The 17,329-nt window shown below is 54.1% G+C and overlaps 1 pseudogene; it reads right to left on the bottom strand.

Annotated features, from left to right (window-relative positions):
- Positions 1-5,273: 5,273 nt before the first annotated feature.
- Positions 5,274-5,790, bottom strand: LOC134376730 (serine/arginine-rich splicing factor 3-like; annotated as a pseudogene).
- Positions 5,791-17,329: the final 11,539 nt, after the last annotated feature.

A 17,329-nucleotide genomic window follows, 5' to 3' on the forward strand; every position in this document is an offset into this window, starting at 1 on the left:
TGAAGGACCAGAGCCCAGCACCGGGTAGTAAGTGTTCTCTGTTGTAGTGGTCCTTGCTGTTTTTCTGCTCATGACTATCACCAGGAAACTCACCCACGTCCTTCAGGCTGGGAGTGTCCTGCGAGTTTTGGAGCAGAGAGCTGGGGACCGAGGCTGTCAAGGTCCAGGCCTGGAACGCACCACGTTCATCCCAGGGAAACAAAGACCTGGGGGAGGCAGGTGGGGGAGGGGAGATGCTGGCCCTTGGGAGGTCCCATGGGGGCTAATTGTGAGCACTGGTGTATTAGTCTATTTCTGCTGCTTATACCAAAATATCTGGAACTAGATAATTTGTAAAAAAACGAAATTTATTGCTTACAGTTTCTGAGGCTGGGAAGTCCAAAGTCCAAGGAACACATCTGGTGGTGGCGTCAGTGACGCAGGAGTCTCACACTGCAAGATGGTGGAAGTGGAGACTAACCTCCTCAATGCACTCTGCTTTAGAGCCCTCCAAACCATGTCCCTGACACCATTATTAATCCGTTCACTACTGCACAGTCCTACAATCTAATCACCTCTTCAAGGCTCCTCCTTTTAATTACCATAATAGGATTTCCACCCTCAACAGTTACAGTGGGAATTAAGCTTTTGGGGGGACTCAACCCAAGGCAGCTGGAGACTGGAGGCCTGAGGAAGACCGGTCTGGCTCAGAGGCTGTGTCTGTGGCCCGGACCCTCTTTGACAAGGCAGGAGCTGGAGGGCCCTTGAATGACCCTGCGAGCAGCATTCCAGCCGTCCTGAGATAATCTTCTCCTTTGGTGACAGTATGGGCCAGGGTATTTACTGTGATGGAGGAGAGCGGGCAGAGGCTTCGGGAAGAGCAGGCTGGCCCACCCATCCATTCCCCCCGAGATGAAAAAGATTTGCCATGTAGTCCCCGAAGCAGAGTTTCCAGAGAGCAGAATTCCTGCACCGTGGCCTCGCGTGGACACGGCTGAACACGGAAGTGTGGTGTGATATTGAATCGTGCCCCCCGCCACATTCATGAGCTGAAGTCCTAACCCCTGGTGCCTCAGAATGTGACCTTATTTGGAAATAGTGTCATGGCAGATGCAGTTAGTTAAGATGAGGTGATTAGGGTGTGCCCCTATTCCAAGATGACGGGTGTCCTTACAGGAAGGGGACATGTAGACACAGACACTCACAGGGAGAATGCCACGCAAATACAAAGGCAGGGATCAGGGTGTGGCTTCTACAAGCCAAGAAATTCCAAGGGCGGCCAGCAGCCAGCATAAGCTGAGGGACAGGCGCAGGACAGATTCTCCGCACGGCCTCGGAAGGAGCCAGCCTAACTGTGAGACCACTCTGTCCCTGGCACTTGGTCACAGCAGTCCCGGGAAAGCGATCTGGGAGTGTGATAACACCGCCTGACACCTCGGGTGTGGACAGCAGGCGTGCAGGGGGCGCCAGCGGCTCCTCTTTTGTGGACATGAAAGGGACCTTAGCCAGAAAAACAACCATCTTTGCGGTAACTAGGACCAAGCAGAACATTTCAGTCCGTCCTTAACTTGGGAGCTGATAACCATCAACTCCCCAAGGTTAGCAGAAGAATTGCCAGGAGATGCAATCACCCCTGTTATGCTGACTTACTTCAGGGGGGTGCGCCTGCAGTGAAGGACGAAACTAAGCTTCTTGTTTTTCTTACCTAATTGGCTGCAAACAAGGAGAGGTAAGAGAAGGCAGGCAGCCCAGCTGGCTGCAAACTCCCCTTACTTAAAGGAAAGCTGCATTCACGTTAATTAGAAGTCCAAGTCGGATGTTCATGTGATGTTTGACTGAGGTTATTATCCTCCAGCTCTCCCTAGGAGATAAGGACACCAGCCTCGAGGGAACATCAAGGACTCGAAGCTGACCACAGACTCTGTGACACTGAAGTTTCCAGTCCATCATGGGACCCTGACATCTGACTCAGACCGTCTGCCGCTTCCAGACTCTTCCCGCACCCCCTTTTTTTCTTTAGAGCAGAGACCCTCACCTCATCTTCCTGCCTCTTCCCCTTTATAAACCTCAGAACAGGCAACAGAAGGTGGGATGATTTTAGCCTGGTCATCCCCCAGATGCCGGTCATCTGAATAAACTTGCCAATCCTTGCACCAGCTTCTGGACTTTCGAGTCATTTGTTTAACGCTAGAGGGCAAGCCGAGCCCGGCCTGGTCCGGTGGTGACAGAGGACTCTGGGGGGAGCGTTTATCTTCTTGCTGCTGTTCTGCATTTTCCTCCCATTTTATTTAGTGACCGTGTACCACTTTATAGTTTCTAAAAATTCATGAAGAGTCCACCTAATCAGGACCTCCATCTTCTGCAGAGACAGCAGCAGAGACCAAAAGACGGGACTAAACATGTGAAACGAACATTGTCCAGACTCCAGGCCATGAGCAGCGGTGGACTGGGGGAGACCGTGGGTCAGTCTGTTTGGGCTGCTATAACAAAATGCCATAGGCTGGGTGCTGCGTAAACAACAAAAATGCATTTTCTCACAGTTCTGGAGTCCGGAAGTCCAAGGTCAAGACACTGGCAGACTCGGCGTCCGGTGAGGACCTGCTCCCTCGTTCACAGACAGCACCTTTTCACTGTTTCCTCACGTGGTGGGAGGGGCAAGGGGTCTCTCCGGGGTCTCTTCTGCAAGGACACTAATCCCATGCATAAAGGTTCTGCCTTCATGACCTGGTCCCCTCCCAAATCCCCCATCTCCTAATACCATCATCTTGGGGGTTAGGATTTCTTTTTTCTTCTTTTTTTTAAAAAAGATGACCGGTAAGGGGATCTTAACCCTTGACTTGGTGTTGTCAGCACCATGCTCTCCCAGGTAAGCTACGGGTCAAGCCCTGGGGGGTTAGGATTTCAATGCAGGAATTTGGCAGGGACACAAACATTCAGACCACAGCAGGCAGAAAACAACAAGGGAGCCCTACAACTGCCCAGGTCACCACCTTGAGAAAGTCACCTTGAGAAAGTTTCCAGGATGTGGTGCTGGGAGGGGGAGCCCAGGAACAGCTCGGCTGAGAGTCTAGGGAGATGAAGGAAGCTGGAGTGCACAGAATACTGGCGAGGAGAGGGCTGCACAGAGAGAAGCCTGGAGACTTGCACAAAGTCCGTCTTGAGTGTCCAGCAGAGAAGTGCCCAGCACATGCCTCAGGGGAGACTAGCTGAGGCTGGGAAGGAGCCACCTGAAAGGATTAGAGGGAGCAGTAGATGGAGCTCACTCACTCAGGCTGGGAATAATGACTGTTCCCACCAGCAATACTGAGAAACAATAACCTCATTTTATTCATCTGTTTCTGTTGCTTATAACAAAATATGTGGAACTGGGTAATTAATAAGAAAACAAAATTTATTGCTACAGTTTCAGAAGTCCAAAGTCCAGGGAACACATCTGGTGAGGGTCTTCTTTGGTGGTGACTTTACAGCAATGCAGGGGTCTCACATGGCAGAAAGTGGCAGAGCAAAGAGAGAGACTCTCATGTGCTCCTCTTTTAAAGCCCTCAGAACCATGCCCCTGACCACCATTATTAATCCACTCACTATGGCACGGTCCTACAATCTAATCACCTCAAGGCCCCACCTATCAATTGCCATAATAGGATTTTCACCCTCAACACTTACAGTGGGGATTTAAGCTTCAATGAGGTTGGGGGGACATCCAATCTACAGCATAATGAATGGCACAATCTGCAGGGTCTTGCCTCAATAGTAAGGAATATTTTTCCCTGCAGTGGGCATTACTCTGAATCCCACCTAACAAATCAAAAAAGTAAGACCCAAAAGGATCAGATTGTTTCCAGTACCTTAATTGTGTCCAGGTCAAAGCTCCAGAATATTTATAGGAATACAAAAATATCCAGAACTCAACATGGTAAAATTCACAATGTCTGGCATCCAGTCAAAGAGTACTAAGCAGGCAAAGAAAAAGGATAATTCAACCCATAATTAGGAGAAAACTCAATCAAAATCAACACAAAACTAACCGAGATGCTAGAATTAGCAGACAAGAACATTAAAACATTTATTATAACTGTTTCCATGTGATCAAAAAGCTACAGAAGGGCTGGCCAGTTAGTTCAATTGGTTAGAGTGCAGTGTTGTAACACCGGGGTCAGAGGTTCAAATCCTTGTACCAGGCAGCTGCAGAACAAAACAAAACAAAACTATTGGAAAGATTGAACTGTTAAGTAGAGACCTGAGAGATATAAAAAAAAAAAAAAAAAAAAAAAAAAGACCCAAATTAAACTTCTAGAGATGAAAATGACCATGAATGACATGAAAAATGCACTGGATAAATTAACAGCAAATTAGACACTGCAGAAGAAAAGAGCAGTGAACCTGAAAACAAGCAATGGAAACTATGCAGAATGAAACACAGAAAGAGAGAAGCATCTAAAAAATAAATAGCTCATGAATGAGCAGTGAGTGGGACAACTTCAAGCAGCTTAATACATGTATAAATGGAGCCCACAAAAAAAGAGAGGGGGACAGGAAAAATTAAATAATAGCCAAAATTTGTTCAAACTTTTTTTTGTAACCAAAACTTTAATCCCAAGGATTCTCACAAAACATATTACAAATGACACCATGAAAAAAATCTTGCACAGTAACTCAAAGTTCAGCTCTACAATGTACCCTTAAACTGGCAGGACACTGGTATTTTGAAAATTTCCAAAAAATGTTATAAACAGCTATGTGTTCATATATAGTAATCACATAAGAACTTGTGACCTAAAGCAAAGGTAAACTTTCTTGAAACTTAACAGATTCCATACCAAATAGGCAATCTCTAACCAGGATAAAGACTAGTTGGATTTTTCAAAGACCTGTAATTTAGTTTAATGGTGCAGCTTTGATTTTTACCTGCTGGCTTGCGTTCACAGCAGTTTTTAAAGACTATAGCTGCGTACCATATCCCAGCTATGGAAAAAAGTAAATCTTAGTTCAAATTTTGCCAGTTTTATTTCTATATTAATACATCACACTTTAGCTGGGCAGGACTTAGAGGTTTGTTATCAGTCTACACAAGACTAGAGTTCAAAGCAAATTCTATTTTGCTTAAGGGAACATTGTAGAGTAACAATTCTTGGTATTACATGCCTCATATGATCCATTTCAAACCATAAAGAATTACATCTTTGTGTGTGTCACTGTTCCAAGAGACAAACAAATTTGAACAGCTAAAACATCTTAAAAATGCACCAAGCTTATGAAGTCTCAAACACAACTTGAATTTTCTGTGCACACTCCTGTCAAATGAAGTTATTCCTTGTACACCGCCTCTCTTGCAAACTGGTCTTCTGTTTCCTTTCACTTGACCTAGATTGGCTACAAGACCTAGAGAAGGATCGGGACGGCTTGTGATTTCTCTCCCGAGACAGTGATCTCTCTCTTCTCCTGTCTCTAGAAAGAGACTTGCTCCGGCTGCAAGAGACGCTTCTCCTTCCTGGACGTCTGCGATGAGGTGGAGGATTCCTTCTTCAATAATCATCTCGAGCGCCACAATTTCGACTTCTTTTCCACCAGTGGACAGTTCCACTCCTACACGGCAGCCACACAGTGTTCCCCCATCTAGCTCTCGGACAGCCTCAGCTGCATCTCGGGGATCTTCCAACTCAACAAAAGCAAAGCCAGGAGGGTTCCTAGCAACCCACAAACTTCGGAGTGGTCCATAAAGCCAAAAGCCCGTTCCAATTCAGTCTTGTTGCCCTTGTTTCCAAGATGACCTACATAAACCTCACAGTCCAATGGACAGGAATCACAATGCATTTTGAGATCCTGGTATAGAAATGTGGAGGCTCAAATCCACAGGCTCGGATGGGTCCCCCCGTTCTCCTCTGGCCGGGTTCCTACAGACAGTCGCATTTACCCAGCATCCACAAAATGGCCAAAATTTGTTCAAATTTGATGAAAACTAGAAACCATAGGTCCAAAAAGCTCAATGAGCCCCATCTACCAGAAACATGAAGGAAAGTATGCCAAGCCAAATCATAATCCAATTGCTCAAAATCAGTGACATAAAGAATATCCTAATATAAGTCAGAGGAGGGGAGTGTGTTACATAAAAAGGAACACATAAAGATGACAGCAGATTTTGTGTCGGAAACTATGCAAGTGAGAAGACAGCAGAGCAACACCTTCAGAGAACAAAGAGAAAAATAAACAACCATCCTAGAAAAGTATCTTTCACAAACAAACCAAATGAAGATACTTTCAGACATACAACCATTACACTGCTCATTAACAAGAAATGTTAAAGAAAGTCCTTCAGGCAGATGGAAATAAGGATCTACACAAAGGGATGAAAACGTCTGAAATGGTAATTGTATGGGTAAATATGAGAGATTTTTTAGTTATTATTTAAGTCTCTTTAAAAGATCGTTGATTAAATAAAAATGATAACAATGTAGTGCGGTGTGTGTAAGAAGATATGAGGGTACTTCAAAAAGTTCATGGAAAAATAGAATTAAAAGATAATATTAACCTTTCCAAAAATAACACAAAGCCTGAGAGGAGAGATATGGAAATATGTGGTTTTAAGGTTCTTACTCTATACGTGAAGTGTTATAATATCTTTGGAAGGTAGACTGTGACACGTTAAAGACATGAACTATAAACCCTAAGGCAACTACTAACAATAAAACAAAGAGTTACAGCAGAAAAGCAAACAAAGGAGATAAAATTGAATCATAAAAAAATACTCAACTAATCGAAAAGAAGGCAGAAGAGAGGAAAAGCAAAACAACAAATAGATGGAAGAAACAGAATACAAATAGCAAGTTGGTAGATGTTAACCTAGCCCCGACAGTAATTATGTTAAATGTAACAATCTAAACACCTCATAAAAAGGTATGGATTGGAAGACTGGACTAAAAAGAAAGACCACTCTAGAAGCTGCCTGAAGAAACTCACTATAAATATAAAACACAACTAAGTTACTAAAAATAAAAGGACAGAAAAAGACATACCATGCTAACATAGAAAGATTGAGTGGCAATATTATTATCAGACAAAGTACATTTTAGAGCAAGGAATGTTACCAGGCATAAAGAAGGTCTTTTATAATGACAAAATCTTTGTGACCTTGGGTTAGGCAAAAATTTCTTAGATACAACACTAACAGCATGATCCACAAGATGAACTGAACTTTGTCAAAATTAAGAACTTGTGCTCTTTGAAAGACACTATCATGAGGATAAAAAAACAAGCTACAGACTGGGAAAGAAATCTTTGCATAGCCTACCTCTAATAAAGATCTTGGATCCAGAACACCTAAGAACTCTCAAAACCAAATAATAAGCAAGCAGGGCTGGCTGGTTCTCTCGGTTGGTTAGAGCACAGTGTTGGTAACACCAAGGTTGAGGTGTTACCCCCATATTGGCCAGCTGCCAAAAATAAATACATAAAAGTCTTCAAATATGATTTTTAAAAAACCAAACAAATAATAAGTAAGCAAGGGCCAGCCTGTGGCTCACTTGGGTGAGCATGGTGCTGACAACACCAAGTCAGGGGTTCAGATCCCCTTACCAGTCATCTTTAAAAAAAAAAAAAAAGGTAAGCAAATAACCCAAGTTAAAAATGGGCAAAAGACTGGAACAGACACTTGACCAGAGAAAACATGATTAGCAAAATAAACACATGAAAGACGCTCCACACCCTTAGGCATTAGGGAAATTCAAACTAAAACCACAATCAGATAGCACTGCACACCTGTGAGAACGGCTGACATTTCTAAAATTGATCCTGCCAACTACTGAGGAGGCTGTGGAGCGGCACGCTCACGCATCGCTGGTGGGGTGGAAAACAGCAGAGCCGCGCTACAACAGTGTGGCAGTCTCTTCAGACGTCAGACACCAGCCGTGTGGCCCAGCCTCTCCACTCGCAGAGAAATGGCAGCGTTGCTCTTTCGAGACTGGCATACACGCTCCCAGCAGCTTTGTTTGTGGCAGCCCCAAACAGGAAACACATCCATCCGTGGGTGAATACGTACACCGTGGTCCATTCACCCTTGGGTGGCCATTTGGGTTGTTTCCATTTGGGACTGCTACAGAAAAGCTTCTAGGAACATGTGTACACTCATGTCCACCTCCAGCACTGGTCGTCCACCTGAAAGTGGGTGGTGTTAGGACTTGGAGGCTGCTGCCCACATCCAGCGAGCATCCATGCGGGCACCAGTCAGGAGCCAGACTCGGTGGGCGAGTCAGGGACTGTCCTCAGTCACCCCCACTTGTGCCCCTGTCGTGGGAGGGTTGGGGTTAGAGGACTCTTCCTGGAGGCAGCGCCACCCACCCCCCACCAGCCCATGGGGGCTGCTTCAGCTGAAGGGGAACTGCTGAGGCCATGGGCATTGGCTGCTCCTAAGGACAGAGGCCAGAGCCTCTGACTTCCCGGGACTCCCAGGGTCTGGCTGCGAGGCTGCCTTTCATGCCACCAGCTTCTGTGTGACTTCACTGGTCTCAGCCCTCCATCCAGCTGCTTCTGGATGGTCAGACCAGCAGCCACCAGCTCTCCCGGGCACTGTGGGCAGGTGTAGTGCCTCCCACAGGTGGCCGCCGCAACACACACACCACCGGACAGAAAGCCCGCTGGGTTGGCACCTTGCATGAGTGGCCCCAGAGACCAACTGTTCCCACGCAGCCTCCACTGTGGACCCTCAGGCTCAGGCCCTGCCCCCTCGCCTGTGCTTGTCCAGGCCCCAATTGCTGACCCCAGCCCCTTCCCGCATCCTGGGTGTTCCTGGCGCAGTCAGGTCTGGCTGTGGCATCAGGTACTTTTCTGGGGAGGGTCCACAGCTCTCTCCAAATTCCCTGCAGGGTCTTGGCCTCACGGCTGAAGAGCATGTCCTCTTCCCACCTGCTAGTGGAGCTGGCAACCCGTCCCCCTCGGCCAGGCACCCTGCCCAACCCTGTGCCAGCACATGCCACCTCCCAAGGCTGGGTCAGGGGCCCTTTCCTGTTCCCAGATCTTGGTGTTCAGTTTACCCATTTCTTCTAGCTCACTCCAGGCCCAGCACGCCCTCTGGCCTGTCCCCCACCCTCTCACAAGTGTCCCCACAGTCACACAGTCACCTTCTGGGCCCCTCCACCAGCCCTGGCCCTCCCTGCTCCGGCTGCACCTGCCCCAGATGCCATTTGACTCCTGCTTCTGAAGCCCTGCTGGTTGCCAAACATGACACCCCCGTGATGGGGACTGAGGGTTCCTGGGGGAGAGGTGGTCATGCAGATGGCTGCCCAGTGCCCTCCCACCTCCTAAAGGCCCCCTAACCAGCTGCCCTCGGGGAGCAAACATTCTCTGACTCCCATACAGCTTCACTCGCTTGGGAGGCAAAAGGCAGCCAGATAAGCCTGGCCCCAAACCCTACACCCTTATCTGTTTGCTTTCACTACACATCCGCCCTTGTATTCAGGACTAGGAGCTGGAAATGTGTGAATGTTTCCCCCAGGATGTTGGAGGTGGGCCCAGCCATCAGGACACCAGAGGGTGCCCTGAGCACCTGCTCGAGCCAGGCCTGAGCTGAAGGCTCTGTGGGGTGGGGCAGGGGCATGCTCCTTCTTGGGGGGGGGAGGGGTGTGAGGTGGCTCCCCACAACCATGGGGTTCAGAAGTGCCCTGACCCAGGGTCTGGCATGGTTGAGGACGGGCCAGGTGGGTGCATGCCAGGGTACTTGTCCAAGGCTGCAGGCCGGTAGCTCTCCCTCCTGGGGGTGGGAGGGCCAGAGAGCAATTACCCCTCTGCCCCAGCTAAGCTGCCACCTCATGGGAGGGGCATCTCGGCCAGGCCCCCATCCTGTGTGGGCTGCCTGGGCACTAGGTGGGTGTCCAGCCCCAGCCCACCCCCCACCCCAAGGCTGGAACGCACTAGCTCCCTGGGGGCCCCTCCCTGACACCCACCCCTATTGTCTGTGGTTCCCCCATGGGGCCCCAGCACCAGGTGTACGTGGACAGAAAGGACCACAGGCCTCCGGTCCAAGGGAGCAGGCAGTGAGCAACCTGCCTGTTCTGGAACTCGGCAGATCCTGGCTGCTCCTTAACTTGCCCTTCCCCCACAGGGTCCCCTCCTGGAGCCACAGACACGATGTTCTGTCCACTCATGGCCACACAATGGGGCTGTGGGCAGCGGTCAGCACAGGGGTGGGGTGGGGGCCGAGTCCAGGGGGAGGGCCTGGAGGGGACTCAGTCTGCATAAGAGTGTCCTGCTCCTGGATGCCAGGGGGTGGGGGGGACAGTGCTGGGGGGTGGTGGGGAGCCCTGGGGAGCCCCATGCCCTCAGAGCCCCTGGGCGGGAAGCTGAGAAGGGGCTCACCAAGGAAAGGGCTCTGGAGGCACCAGGATGAGCCGCACTGCCAACCCCTGCAGCCACCCTCCCAGGTCATACTCCCCCTCCCCAGGACCCGAGGCCCCTGGCCTGTGACATACACTTGCCAGTTCAGTTGTTACCTCCAGCAGAGTCAACCCAGCAGCTCAGGGTGGGGGTCTGCAAAGCCAGTGGAGAAGCAGGAGTTGGCCAGGGAGTCAGGGCAGCACTTGATGTGCTGTGGGGATGTGGGGGGTATAATGCACCCGTAGCTCCAGGACAGGGGTCCCAGTGGGCAGGATCCAAGGGAGGGGTGGCTGCAGGCCCAAGGGAGGTGGACAAGGTGTCAGGGCTTCACAACACGCTCTGGAGGGAAAACCGGCAGGGTCTGGGGACAGATGGGCTGGCACGTGGGGGAAGGGGCATCAGTGACACATAAGGGCAGGGGAGAGGAGGGGGGTCCCTACTGGGACAGGTGGCCGGGCAGCAGCATCCAGGGCTGGCCACTACCCAGCACACACAGGATCTTGGAGGGAGGGCTGGTGGGCAGGTGATTCTCGCTCTCAGGCCTGAAGCCCCCTCCCACCATTCCTCCCAGCCCTCTGTGCCCAGGGTCTCCTGGTTCCTGCCATCTCCCCAGGCGGTGGGCACCCACCACTGCCCAGCTGCTCCCCCTCCAGCAAGGGGTCAGCTCAGGCTGACCCTGCAGCCCCTCTCAAGACATCAGGAGTCCAGGTCAACGGAAAACCATGACATGACCCCTTGGCTGCGCAGCCACACTCCGGCCAGTCATCACAGGTTCCTCAGGCCACCAACAGCACACTCTGTGGAGGGACCACGGCAGCTGGCCAGGCCCGGAGCACGGCTCTGCTGCAAAGGTGCACTCCCACTCCCACTCCCAGGTTCGAAACCTTTCCCGAAAAGCCACAGCTTGCAGTCCTTTGATCTGATAATCAGTTGCCAAGCCTTAGGGTGTGAAACCCCACCTGTTCCCCCCAAGGGGAAGTCACACCTGACCAAGGTCAGGCCAGCCAGGCAGGGACAGGGGAGGCAGCGGAGGGGTGGGCAGGGTGGGCTGGCCAGCATGTCTACTCTGGCACCACCAGGAACAAGAGTCCCAGCAAACCCAGGGTCCTGGGGCTTCTTGCCAGTGGTGGGAGCCAGGACTGAGCCACTTCCAGAACCTTCTGGAGGCACCTGTGGGGGAGAATACCAAGGTACTCATCTAGGCCCTTGGGCCCAAGCCAGGGTCTGCTCATGGCTGTCCAGGGAGCCTCAGCCTAGGGCATAACACCCACCCTCACAATTGAGCCAGGAGGCGGGAGCCCTCTCCTCTCCCTGGACAGTGGCCCTCGGGCCTGCCACACAGACAAATGTGGAGGGCAGAAGTCTCAGCGGGCTGTGAACACAATCACTCGGTTGTCTGGGCTGCGGCTCCTCTTTCCAAGGCTGGCGCAGGACACGCTCTTATCACTGAGATTGCTCCGGAACAATGGCCACACACACACCTATCTCAGGGCTGTTTGCTCAGTGCACTCTGGCGCTCCCAGGTCAGGGGGCAAACCATGTTCTGGTGATTTCCCGCCAACCAGTGCATCAGGAGGGAGGGGGACCGGCAGCCACTGGAGCCCTCATCCCACCAGGATGCAGCCCCTGGGTGGTGGCAGGCTGCAAGCCAGGGCCAGCTACTCCTCCTAAGTGCACGCACCCTGGGCAGCCTGAGTGAATAGAGACAGTGGTCTGGAGTGCACAGCTTCTCACGGGAGATTCAACCAAGTCTCACACATGGCACATGCACACACTTACACATGTGCTCACACGCGTACATACACACATGGGCCTCTTCAGCACAGGCCCTGTGGGCAGCACGCAGGCCAATGGCATCTACCCCCATGCAGGGCACACCTGCATTCCTCCAGCTGCAGGGACTCGCTCTGAGGGGACATCAGGACCCCTGAGCTTCACGGCCACGGCTTCAAGTGGTCGGGGCGGTGTCTCTGCCATTTCACAGCTGGGAAATTGAAGCCTCAGTGGCCCAGACCCCAAGGCCCTGCAGGCCTGGCGGGGAACAGAAGCGTCCTCCAGACCTCACCCCAAACTCTACCTCTGCCCCTACATGCGGAGTTTCACGGATCCCCTGTGAGGACCTGAGCTCTCTGAAGGCAGGGAGAGCCCCCCAGGGCAGCCTCATGGGGAAGCCGAGACTGATGGTCAGACAAGCCCGGCCGCCTAGCTGACCAGAGATTTTCTATTGAAACAATTTCATTTCTTCTAATTTAAAGCAATTTTATATTAAAACTAAAGACTATTGAAGGTAAAACACGACATCTACTATACTGATCCCAAGTACCTGTGGGGTTCTCTCCTGGGGGTGCGATAGAGGGGGACAGTGACCCTCATCCTTACCTTCACCCTCACCATGACAGTCACCCTCACTCTGAACTTCATCCTCACCCAGACCTTCAACCTCACCCTCACCATGACCTTTAATCTCATCGACCTTCACCTTCACCCTGACCTTCACCGTCACCCTGATCTTCACCCTGACCTGACCCCCACCCTTGCCCTGACCCTGACCCCTCGAAGCACTGGCATGTGCCTCTCCAGACAAGCCCCACCTCCCCTCCTCCTGCCCCCCATGTTTCCCCACAGGAGCCCTGTCCATCTCCCAGCGGATTGTGGGCAGCAGCTGCTGATCCACTACCTGAAGGAGAGATGAGCGTGCACACTGGGGGGTCCACTGGTGCCCCTCCCCCACAGACCCCCAGGAAGAGCAGCCCCTGAGAGCCGTCCCAACCCTGCTCTGTCCTAGGCACTGCAGCATGACCCCTCCCTCCCCTGCCCCTCCCAAGAGGCCAGGCTGAGGAGGGGTCTCCAGGAAGGAGCTGGCCAGCCCGGGCCTCGGGAACTGCAGGGACATGGGGACATCCTGGGCAGCCCCTCAGGCATCCAGGGAGGAAACCTTAGCAGACCCAAGGCCCCACCATGCATCTGCTCCCCCACCCCCCTCGGCACAGTCTCTCCCCAGGTGGTCTTTCCTCCCAGGCAGAAAACTTGAGATGAAGTGGTAGGGCCCAGCATGCTGGTGCCTTTAGGGGGACCTGGGGTCCAGGCGAGGGCCCCCAGCACTCTGGGCTCCTGGCAGGAACAGGGGGTGCCCCAGGCCCCTCACATCCCCCTAGGCAAGCCCATCCCAGCTGCCCAGGAGAGTGGCTGATGATGCCCATGCTGACCCAGCAGTGGGGAGGGCCCCAGGCAGGGACCTGCCTGGCCCCCAGGACGGCCCCAACGCAGGAGGCATTTGTAGGACCCTGGGGCATGTGTCAGCCCCCTGCTGGGAGTGGGTGATAAAGGGGCCATAGCCACTACAAAATTTTCCTAAGGCGGCCAAATCCTGATAAAGCAGGACCCAAGATCCTGTTTGGCCACCACCGTAGCTGGTCGGAGCTGGAGCGTGGGGCGCAGGCGGGTGTGGCAGGGGCAGGGCCTGCCACCCCTACATAAGGTGCCCGGACTGGGCACTTGAGTCACAAAGGTGGCAGAGGCAGGACTGCTCGGCAGCAACCTCTCTTCTGCACACGGGTGGCACCATGCTGGGGCTCTGGCTGCTGGTTCTGCTGTCCTGCGGGCGAACCCTGCTCAGCGATGGTGAGAGGGGACCTGCCAGGCCATGTCCGAGGGGTGGCCGGACACTCCGATGACCTCAGAGGGCCCCTGTGCAACAGAAGGTCTCCAGGCCTTCCTTCTTGCTTGGCTGATGGCTGGAGGCGGGCTGGCCCATGTGGACATTTACGGATGGGAGGCGAGAGGCAGGCTGGCCTGGGAGGACCTTCCTCAGCTCTGTGACTGTCCTACGCTGCCCAAGCTGGGTCTCCATCCACAGCCTCAGAACCTGGCTCTGCCAGTTTGGGTCAGGGTCTGGGAGGAGTCCGGCTGGAGATGCTCGCTGGCCCCTCCCCACGGGGCCACAGAGCTGGGGACCCAGTCCTTCTGCTCCACCCTGCCTGGCTCCTGCAAGCTGGGCACAATGGCCAGGGAAGGAGGACGCTCAACTAGAGCAGGGGCTCGGTCCCCTGAGCACAGCAGAACCCAGGTGTGCTTGGCCTCCAGGACTGGCACTCTTGCTGTCTCAGGGCCACAAGTTCCTCCAGCCCTGGACATGCTGGGAGCCTTGTGAGCATTAGAGTGAATCCCTTAGTGGACACACGGCCCCATCAAGTCCTGACCATGAATAGGATGAGCCACAAAGTGGGGTGCGGGCCTCAGTTTCCACGTCTGTAAGAGTGGGAACAATGTCTCCTCCTCACCATGAGGATTAAAAAAAGGGACAGTGTAGGGCTGACCACCCCCTCCCAGAACTCCCCATCCTCTTGGGCCTTCCTTGGGCAGGGCTAATGCCCTGGACCTTCTGCCAACCACCTGCCCAAGGACCAGAGGCAGGCAGCCATTGTTCCTGCCCCTGCCCTAGAAGGGGCCAGCCTCCAGGGGTCCCACTGTGGCCACAGGTGAGGCCCCAGGGATGTTCCTCCTTGCTGACCCAGGCACAGACCCGCTGGTGATGCCATCCTGTGCCCAGGCCTCTGTGCTCCCCTTTATCGTAGCCCTCCACCTGCTGCCCCCATCAGCAGCTCAGGAGACCCCTTGGGGGAAAATGGCTAGATGGGGCACAGCCCTGAGGCTGCCGCCCAGTCTGGGGGTTGAGGTGCTGGGCGGGCCTGGACTCAGAGCGAGCATGACCCCCACACTCAGCCAGCTGTCCCCCCAGCCTGCCCCACCGCCACCACGCCAGGCACCTCCCATCACACCAGGGGCCACTCTGAGCCCCAACCAGTGACATCCTCACATCGGGGCTCTTGGGACCTCTGCCTGGCCCCATGCCTGCCCCGGCTGCACGCCTGGCACGGGGCTCAGGAGCTGGTGGCAGGAAGAGGGGCGGGGTCGACCTCACATTAGAGCTGGACCCTGGATCTCTCAGGCCCACAGGCCCAGAACCAGGGAGGGAGAGGCGTTGGGGCGGGCCTGGGGGTGTGGGGGTGTGGGGCACTGTTGGTCTGGGCTATGAGGGCTGCAGAGGGTGGAAGGCCAGGCTGGGGGTGTCCGTCCCTCACGTCAGCAAGCACTCTCTGCGGGCGCAGGAGAAAGGCAGAGGCCGGCCGGCACATGAGGTCAGATGGCAGGGACGTGTGGGACCTGGGGCCACAGGGCTGGGAAGGAGGCCCCTAGCCAACAGGGTTGACCCAGAGGGTGGGGGCAGGCAGGACCGCCAAGCATGCCAAAAAACAGCCAGTGCACCGGCCATCGTGTAGCCGTCCAGGGGCAGAGAAAGGCGGGGGGTGGTGTAGGAGCCACTCAGGAGGCCCCAGCTGAGGGACCAGTCAACAGGAAGTCAGCCGGTCCGGGCAGGAGGGCACAGTGCTGTGGGCCTCTGGGCATCTTCAAAGGAGGATCCAGGAGGCAGCTGGATGCGTGAGGCTGGCACCCGGGTGACAGGCAAAGGGGAGGAGCTCGCTGGGGGAGGGGGCGCCACCTGTGAGTGGGAGTGGGGGAGAGGGCCCAGGCATGGGTCTGCAGTATCCCTGCCACGCAGCGTAGGTCTGGTGGGGAGGATGACTCCTAAGTGCCATCGTCCCATCTGAAAGGTGGAAAAACTGAGTCACAAAGGGTCTTGCCTAGGAGCAACTGGTCAAGACTCTGCATCCACCAGAGGTGCTGGCCCAGGGGCCGGTTGTGACTACCTCCCTCCTCCCCGACCAGAGGCAGGTCACAGCTGGCAGGGGAGCTCCTGAAGGACAGGCCAGAAGCTGGGACCCTAAGAAGGGGGGTGGGGAGGAGCAGGCACGTGCTTGGGCACATGCCTAGCATGAGCCCCACCCCCACTTCAGTTAAACATGGTATAAGCCAGGTGCAGCAGAAAACAGTCTCAAGGTCACAGGAGACACAGCCGAATGGGCTGACCCCTGGTCAAGGGCACCATCTTCTTAAATCCAGTCACTCAAACACCTGGAGCTCCTGCCCATGCCAGACAGAAAGACTCACACTGGGCCTGCTGTGGGTCCTGAGTCCCGAGAGATCAGACAGATGCTGTAGCTCGGTTTCCTCCTCAACCCTGAGCAACACAACCCCTCAGCCAGCATGACCCTGCTCCCTGGTGTCGCCCAGAGACACACAACGCTCTGGTGCTGGCCCCTGAGCTGCGTCTTAAGGGATGCACCATGTGCCCAGATGATGGCAGGGTGTGAGCAACAGCAGATCGAGACCCGAGAGGGGTCACCTGCCCGGTCAGCAACCAGACATCAGTGCAGGCCCACAGGGGCCGCAGGAAAGGCGGGAGCCTGGGAGGCAGGGGTCAGGGTTGGAGAAGTTTCCAGAAGCCCTCCTCTGGATAAGGGAGAGGAAGGGCAGGAGCAGGCAGGGAAGGGCTTGCCCCATCCGAGCCTCCAGGAGCCTGGGCAGTAGTACCCTCTTCTGCTGCCCTGCCCTGAGGTCGCCATGACCAATGCTATCTGGGCATTTCTCTGGCAATGGTCACCAGGACCTGGGTCAGTCTCAGGACATGATGCCAGGCTGTCAGACAGGAGAGAAGCAGAAAAATGGGCACATTTAAGGTCCCAGTGCTGGCCAAGAGCAGGGAGAACCTGCCGTGGGGCCTTGGCAGAGCCAGTGCAGACCCCACAGGGAAACCACATGGATGAGCTGGGAATGCACGGGGTGCGGCAAGCAGAGGGGACAGGGGACAGGCCAGATCTGCCAGCTCAGTCCCCCAGCACACCCTACGCCCACCCCCTTCTCACCTCAACCAGGGGGCCACGCAGGAGCCTGGCTCCCAGCCACCCAGCCCAGCATGCCACAGTTTGGCAGGTTCCCTCTGGGCCATTACCGCACTTGGGGCCCAGCACGTCTGGGGGAAGTGAGTGACTGGAGCCATACACAGGCAAGCAGTGTCTCGGGACTCCACCCCCAGTACCTCCTGTTTCCCCAGGGAGATCCCTCAGCTGGCTTCCAGTCTCCCCAGGCT

The sequence above is a fragment of the Cynocephalus volans genome, chromosome 4 (assembly GCF_027409185.1).
Source record: "Cynocephalus volans isolate mCynVol1 chromosome 4, mCynVol1.pri, whole genome shotgun sequence".
Taxonomy (NCBI): Eukaryota; Metazoa; Chordata; class Mammalia; order Dermoptera; family Cynocephalidae; genus Cynocephalus; species Cynocephalus volans.